General features: G+C 41.5%; 1 long non-coding RNA gene across 1 annotated transcript; it reads left to right on the forward strand.

The window, feature by feature from the left end:
- The first annotated feature begins 2,219 nt into the window (after positions 1–2,219).
- On the forward strand, positions 2,220–7,732 carry LOC135329206 (uncharacterized). The gene is made up of 3 exons (XR_010390575.1): positions 2,220–2,395; positions 6,187–6,346; positions 7,134–7,732. It is a non-coding gene; the product is annotated as an uncharacterized LOC135329206 (long non-coding RNA).
- The last annotated feature ends 464 nt before the right edge of the window (positions 7,733–8,196 follow it).

Raw genomic sequence — 8,196 nt, forward strand, 5'->3', positions numbered from 1 at the left:
GGCAATATGCAACTGTGTTGCTACAGAGTGACGCTACTTTATATGCAATGTTGCATACATTTTGCTTTAAAATAAAATCGTGTTTCTAGGTATAAAAATTTCTCAAGACTAATCATATTGTATCAGGTCACAGAAAAAAGCCAATGGAAATTAAGCAACTGTTCATTTCTTAATTTGTTTAAACATTGTAATAATAGCAATTAAAAAAGCAAATAAGTATATAGCTTTACTATTTAGCTATCATAAAAACTAACAGTATAGAAGATGTGTATAAAATATACTAAAATATAACTCTATGGTTAATTATAACTTTTGGCCTTGTTCAGAATAAAATGGTCTTTCCTTAAATTGGTCTGCCTAGGGAACGTATTAACAGATATTAGGTTGTCTCCTGGGAATGTGCAGTTGTTGAATTTCTATGTTATCCGTAGTATTTCCATAGCAGAAAAACACTCCTGCCCGCTAAACCAGCACAGGAGCTTTCTCCACGTAGCAAACACTGGCTGTCAGCTTGCCAGTGTTATCAATATTTTCACTCTGACAGTGGAGAGAATTCATCCTTCTCAGAGAAAGAAGTTTTGAAGGACTTTCCCTACAGCCTTATGCTTGCTGTATTGTTCCTCCCATCAGAAGTATGGAGAAGTAGTAAGTAGCACGTATCGATAAACACAAAATACAGTCCTGGAAGTCTAATACGCTAATGTAATAGTGTGCTAAGTAACGATGGCTATTTTAAGGGCAGTATGTAGTGCTGCTGTGCCTCAGTTTCCCAGCGACATTTCACCACTTCATACTTAGCGTTTGGCTGTCACTGACTTGTTGCAGCCGGCACAAATGTCCATGCGGAGCCGTGAGCTCAGCGTCCCCATTTCACTGCTTCAGATTAAATTACCGCAGAGGATTGCTGACATATATCAAAAACAAGACTGCCATTTTCAATTCACGGCTCTGCAGTTGCAGACAAATGAGCTCTGCTTTGGCAGTCTGTTGCTCCAAGTAAGAAAATACAGCACTAGTGCGGGTCGCGGAGCCTCTGCCCATTCCAGGGCCTGGGACAAGTTGAGCTGCATTGTGGCACCCACCTGGTGGCAGGTGCTCGGTGGCCTGATTTTGAGAAATGTTGCAGAGTTTGTCAGTAGTTTCTGTGACAGTGTTTGCTGGTGGGCAGCAATAAATTTCAGGTATTCGCTGTCAGGGGGCAGAGCAGACAACTTGAATGCGTTTTGGGATTCATTGCTTTGAGCCGTGACAAAAAAAACATTGATCTGTTACATTATTTCAATATAACATCAAAGATTGATTTTCTGTTTCCTTAGGATTATGGAAAGTGAATAACCAATGGAATTTGACATCCACCATGAAAATGTAGCCTGCGCTCCTGTCGCAAGATTGGGGAAATGGGCTGCTGTAGTGTTACGCCTCTGCAAGGTTTGCAGCATGCAATGACTAGGTGAAAATGGTCTGCGCTGCTGGTGTCTCCTATTGTGAATATGGAACTAAGCCCATTTAAAGTTCAGTGGCTGTCTCATAATTTCCCCAGAATACAAGTCCACTCCTGGGTAAGTACCTTTGGAAAGATAAGTAATGTAGAAACAAAGGAGTCTGATAATTTAAGGTAAATACTTCAAAGCTCAGCTTCAGTAAAAGCTCATTATGGAGAGAGAAATGGGGAGGCAGGACTCTGTGGTGATCTACCCTGGTGAGATCTGCCGTGGCGACACCTTTGTTTCCTTCTGAATTTTTGGATGAGCATGAAATCTCAGCATAAAGCAGAGCTCCCAAACCACAAACTCAGATCGAAGGGGTGAGGACACGAGGCTGTCTTTGCCTGTCTCTCAGGGCCGTGCTGCAGTGGTGTACCAAGTGCAGTAGGACTTTACTTGGCCTGACGTGTCTGGGGACCTTTGGTGTGTGGGTGGTTTTCACTGTTGCAGAAAGGTTTCTAGGGTCTGAGCAAGGCACCGTGGCTGGGGAGTCCTGGTTCGGGCCAGTCATCGCATTGCACCTTTTGTGGCTGGGAGCTTCATCTCCCAAGCGTTGCCCAAAGGCCTGCTCTTTTCTGTTTGAACTCTGATTTCCAATTGTGCTGAAACAATGTCCTATTAATCATCTTTTTTTAATCAAGTATTTTCTCCATCTTGTTTTTTTCTTCAAGTTTAGTGTTTCAAGAGAGTGTGTTGGTTCCTACTTCTACTGGAAATATCCTGAATTAAAAAAAAAAAAAAAAAAAACCCAACCCCCAAAAAACCCCCGAGAAAGACAAAACAGAATATGTCTGAAAAGCTCCATTGTCAGGAACTTCACCAGGCTTTGGTACATCTTTTCATGTCCTGAACAAAAGGAGAGCTGCAGTATTCGCTGCTGTGCCTGCTCCTGTGAAGAGCCTACAAAGCAGGTATAAAAGAGAGGTTAAAATGCAAATGACTGTAAATCTCTGAAATATAATAGCAGAAATGAAAACATTACCTGAAACCTTGAAAAGGCTGTATTGCTCTCCAGAAACGAGAGGGGACCTCTCTTCCTATCGTCTTTTATTACTGTAGGTGACACATTTTAGGTACCATAACTGGTATTTTAAAAAGAGCTTTAACCATTTGTGCAGAGGAAATCCTAGTCTACTGAAATCCTAGGGATGCTGCCAGTGACTTAAATTGGATTCCTCCTCTGATGGTTTCATTCATGGTCTTTCTGCAGTTTGGGATATTGTTTTACTGACTGTGACCTTTTCTGCGGTCTTGGGACTGGCAAGCTGCGGCAGCCTCCGTGTCTGATGTTAGGGAGTCCCAATACCTGGCAACCTTGGAGCAGCTGGGCTGGGGCTTCTTCAATCCACCTGCAAAGGCAAAGATCGAGTTCCCTGGGACACATGGCTCCAAGCACCATCCCAGGACTATACAGACCAATTTCCTTCTCTCTTTAGTGATAGTAACAGTCCCCTTATTAAAATACAGTGGTCTTGTATTTAATATCACAAAGCAAGACGGCTGCAACAGAGTGGTGATAAAGAAATAGTAAAAGCAAAAGATTTCTGCATCTTAAATTCGAGGTGTATCATGCTTTTATGGGTGCTTTTACCATTTTATAATGGTTTTATGAATTTGTATACACTAATTTATACCCAGGCATCTGGGATGCAAAGAAAAGTGGCTTGAATTCATGCTGCCGCATGATTTGAGAGAATTTGGCCCTCCTGTAGGTATAAAGATGGTACAAAGTGTATGAAAGTGGAAAAGATAAGTGTTGTATTGATTTTTTTCATCTGATGATTGAAAATATCTTGATCTGGAAGTATTTATGGTTCTGTAAGGTGAGAGATAGGAAGCGTTTGTGAGGGAAGAGCAGGACCGCTGTGTCCTTGTTCAAAGAAGAATTTGGAATTGTCAAAATGCCCAAGTTCTTGTTTTTGGCAATCTCATAATGAAACAATTTCCCTTTCTTGGAGGAATAACAGTTTTCTTTGGTAATGTAATTGCTGCAAAAAAGTAGACACAAAAGCAGCATCTTAGAATCATCAGAACAAATACTCCGATTAACCTAATCATACTTTTCCCCCTGTATTTTTGATTGATGATTTTCTTTGTTTATTTTTTTGTCCAAATTCATGGTCAGAAATCGGACCATTTTTCTGAAACAGAAAACTGTTTCATGTAGCTCTGTGAGAAATCCCCCAGGCAGCGACATGGAGTGGAAACGCTGATAGATTTGTTTTCATTAGGTACCTGAACACATTACGATAATTATGTCAGTCCTGAGCTTTTCCCATCTGCAGCCCAGCCTGATAGCACTCTGATTAGAAAATATAAAACCTGCAGAGAATAGACTGGAAATATGAAGATGAGGGATACTGAGCTTTACAAGAGTGAGGAGATGATGAAGCAGGTTCCTCATTATTCGGCAATGGGTCTAATTCGGGGAGCTTTCACAGTGACAAAAGTGTGCACTTGACAATGATTTGTGTGATTTCTGCGCTACCACATTCTGGGCAGGATACCAACTTTGGCTGCAAATGCTGCTTTAAGTGGAGCTGCTTGGAAATGCACACATAATGCAAACATTAGCATCTGCATGGGTTTTTTTCCCCCTCTTAAGGATATAGGTAACTTTAAAATGAAACTATAACCTTTCAAGACTCATCCATGTTGCAGATGTAATCGTATCCAGTGAGCCGCTTGCAGCGCAGCCCTGATTTTAGCCCAGTTCTGGGAAAGTCTAAGTCTTGTTTGCTTTGCATGCAGAAATCTTGCAAGCCAGGGTCCCTGATGCAGCAGTGGGATTCGTGCCAGTGGGCAGAGGGGGATCGCTGTGGCCTGCAGCCATCAGGGACGGCGGTGGAGGACAGGGTTTGGGGAAGGTTGGTTTTTTTTGTTTTTTGTTTTTTTTGTTTTTTTTTTAAACCACTGCTGGGGATTGAGTGGCAGCAGGAGAAGCAAGCTGCATCCATTGCAGAACACTTGTTTTGCAAGAGCCCCAAATGAGGATTTTCCTACAGACTTGCTTTCATGTGAGAGGTCCAAGAACCTCTGACTTGCTTCATGTTTCAGAGCTGCCGAGTGAGGACCCAGGCGGTAATGAGTTCAGCAGCAAGAGCCCAGTCAAAGTTATGCAGAGATACATTTCGGGTAACTTTTACTGCTCTCAGTGGTGTTACTTCAGTTTACCGTCAGGTAATGGAAAGCAGAATCTGACCCTGAGTTAGTGCAAATTAATCTTGTACTAATGTTGCTGATTACAGCTTGCTGTGATGATTTAGACAATAAAAAGCAATTCTTTGGTAATCAGTTAACATCAATGCAAGCATAACTGCAAATTAATTTAGGAGAAGAAAGGGTCTGTGTTTTAAGTTGCTTTCAATTTTGGCCTAATTAAATTTCTTTAACGCAGTCAGAAATTAAGGGGAAGCCTAATAATTAATCCTTGAGGAGAGCTGAAGTGTGATGGAAAAGGCAGGAATGGATCATGTGCCAGGCTCCACGGCGCCTTCCTCAACTAAAATGGCATTTTTGCTTGACGAATGGTAGTGATACGAAGAGTGCAGGGTTCATTTCACTTTGTATAAATAACAGCTTTTGCTGTAGTACAAAGAAAGGTAAGTTGTAACAATTTTTCAGTGCTTCTGAAACATGGCATGATAAACTTGGTTAATGTCCTTATTTTACAAGCCTCCAAAGAGGCATCGCATTGCATTACTGAAGCAGGCAAAGAAGCACAGATTCCTGGTGTATATATAGCATGTCATATATATTCAGTAGATTGTTTTAATAATCAATAATTTTAACTGATTTTTTTTTTTTTTTACTGTTTTTAAATGTTGTAATCATCTCCAGTGCAGGCTTTCCAATATCATCTTTGGAACAGGCTATCAAATGTACAGCACTACTACAGTACTTACATCCCAAATTTGTTATGTTATTAATAGAAGTGTTCTGCTCAGATGCACAATGACCTTCAGGGTGAGGCCACAGAAGGATTGTTAAAATTGGGCTGTTATGCTGGATTTCACTTTAAAAGATACCTGGAATAGTTTTTTGGAGAAAAAAAAAATTATTCATTTTTATGAGCCAGGCTTTCCTTGGAATCACAGAGTGTGATTGAGCATAGTTAATCATATGCAACCTACTGTCTTTAATTAAAAAACAATTACAAGCCAATTTTAAATGCTGATTTTGAGTTTTGAGTTCAATTATCGACCTTTACACACAAACCATTGTGGGAAGTCAACCAGGAAATCTCTCTTTGATGTGCTAGTTATCAATAATACTTTCTGCACGATTACCGTGGAAGAGGTAGTGGTTCCTAATGAGCACTCATTATTCTCATTATGGTAAAAAAGGCCAAAAATTTAGATAATGTTCACAAGGCTCATGCTTCTGAAGAGTGTTGCAAATAGTTTCAGAGATCAGGTTTGAACTTAGAAATAAATGCAGTAGCGTTGTTTGGGTTTCTCTGGCAATTATGAAAATGAATCGAGTGCATTGTAAAGTAGGAAATTCATCTCTTATTGCGTTGTGAAAGGTCGGTGGCACGCTGTGCTGGCCCGTCCGCGTTTGTATCCTGGGGAATGGCTGCAGCAGTGGTGCCCGTCGATAAGCCACCGTGCTATACCTTATGTAAGTGCTATAAGTGATAGGTCTTATGACGATGCCATTATAATCAGTAACTGAATAATTTATGAATTATTTCACCAAGGACTTCTGGAGACGGACTGTGCTGACCCCACTGAGACCCCACTGACGTATCCATGGTAATTTTAAAGAGAAGTGCGTAATGCCTGGGAGCAATTCGTAGCAGGTCGGAAACATCCTGATCATTCAGTGCATTATGGACCTAGGCAGCTGCGTCAGCTAAGGTATGTATAAAAGATCAAGAAAAACTGTTGCGCTGTTATCCCTTTTCTGTGATTCTTTTTTTTCTATTTGTTAAGGCAAATTACGGTGGGTGGATAGCAGCCTACCTTCCCTTCCTCCCCCTAGCCCCCATGTAAAATACTAGATTTCTTTCCTCCAAATATCCGTGTGGAAAGGCAAAGTGGATTGCGTAAAACCAACTATGCCGTGAATGCCTGTGTCAGGCTATGTATCCCCGAATACAGAGTTTTTCAGACAGAGAAGCAAAGCAGCATGCAAAGCACTATGTTTAGAAACCGCAGCGATAGATCAATTCTGGGGGCAAAAAACTTCACAGTTGCCCTACAAAGCTGCTGAAAAAGTTGGTATCTGCGGGGACCTTTTGTCACTCATAAAATCCTCACCAAACCTGAGCTCTAATTGGCAAGGCTGCAAAAGCATTCGTGTTAGTTTTAATCTTTCTCCAGTCACTTTTATTGGAACAAATGGCCGTTTTCAAAAAGCTATAGAAAGGCAAGGGGCCAATCTCCAGGTCTGTACGATGCAACCGCTGCAGGGACTGTCCCCGTGCGTGGCTGTGGCCACCTCCGCAGCAGTCACCAGAGTTGGCCACAGCTCCTCGCAGCAGCGCTGCTAATTCCCAGTGCCCACAAGGTAGACTGATATTTGGCATTGCTTGCAACAGTCTTCAGTCATGGTGGGAGTCTAAATATTTTGGAAATTCAGATGATGCTTAGGCAGAATAGAAGATGCAAGTGTCATATTCACTATTGCTCTGTGCTGTTACAGAGCGCATCTGTCTTCATTGCAAAGAGGGCTGAGGCAGTTTTTTAAAGCTCCTGGTTATTATTTCAAAAGTGTTGGAAGAGGAAAAGTGATATACTGCCTTCTCTAAGGCTGTATCCTGCTGCAGGACTGCCCAGCCTTGTTGCTGAGGTGAGTGAGAAAGCAAATCCTTGGAAAACAGCCTGGTTTCTGTGCTGGCCTGATGCTTCCTGTAAACTGGCTTGTGATGGGATGCAGCAGTCGGGGGCCGGGGGCACCTGCGCAGCCGGGGCTCAGCTCCCACATGGGTCAGGCTGCTCATTCTGCTGATTTTATTCTTCAGAAACTTTCTACTACCGTTGTTGGTTTTTTTAACAAGCACAGGTAGGATATGAGGATGTAGCTATTTCTTAGCTAGGTATAGAAAATAGAGGGGCAAATAGTCATCATGCCAATGTAAGGCAGATTGCGTGGGTGTTACCAGTTAATATCAGAGTTCAGCAGTGTGGGATTTCATAGGACGCAAATGCAGAAAAAGAAATCTTTATTCTTAAAGAAGTCCTAAGAGCATACTTCTTTATACCACTCGCTTATAGGTATATTACGATGTTCAGTATGATATTACTGTTAATCACCATTATTTACATTATACCTGGGGGGTTCTGATGTATATAATTTTGCATATGAGTGAGAAAGAAAAAGTAGGACTGAGGAAAAAGACACTGAAATTGGGGAAATCTGTAGGCAGACTTTAAGTATATGTCCCTGGTTAGTCAGATGTTCTCCAGGTAACTCATAATGGGGTATCTGAATCTTTTGAATTAATAAATGCACTTTAAACAGCCGGTATACAATGTCAGAGATGGCTCTCAAGATATCAGGGAGGCAAGATTGACGGGCTACGCAGATGGTTATGCCATTAAAAAGACCTTCAGAAAGAAATAAGTAGCATTAATTTAAAACAACACTTTAGCAATGTCTGACTTTGAAAACAATTTGATGCCCCCCGAGATAATTGAAAAAGTTAGAAAACAATCAAGGGGGAGCAAACTGAGACTGTGTGGGAGAGTGAACCCCCAGGTAAAGG

The sequence above is a fragment of the Dromaius novaehollandiae genome, chromosome 9 (assembly GCF_036370855.1).
Source record: "Dromaius novaehollandiae isolate bDroNov1 chromosome 9, bDroNov1.hap1, whole genome shotgun sequence".
NCBI lineage: Eukaryota > Metazoa > Chordata > Aves > Casuariiformes > Dromaiidae > Dromaius > Dromaius novaehollandiae.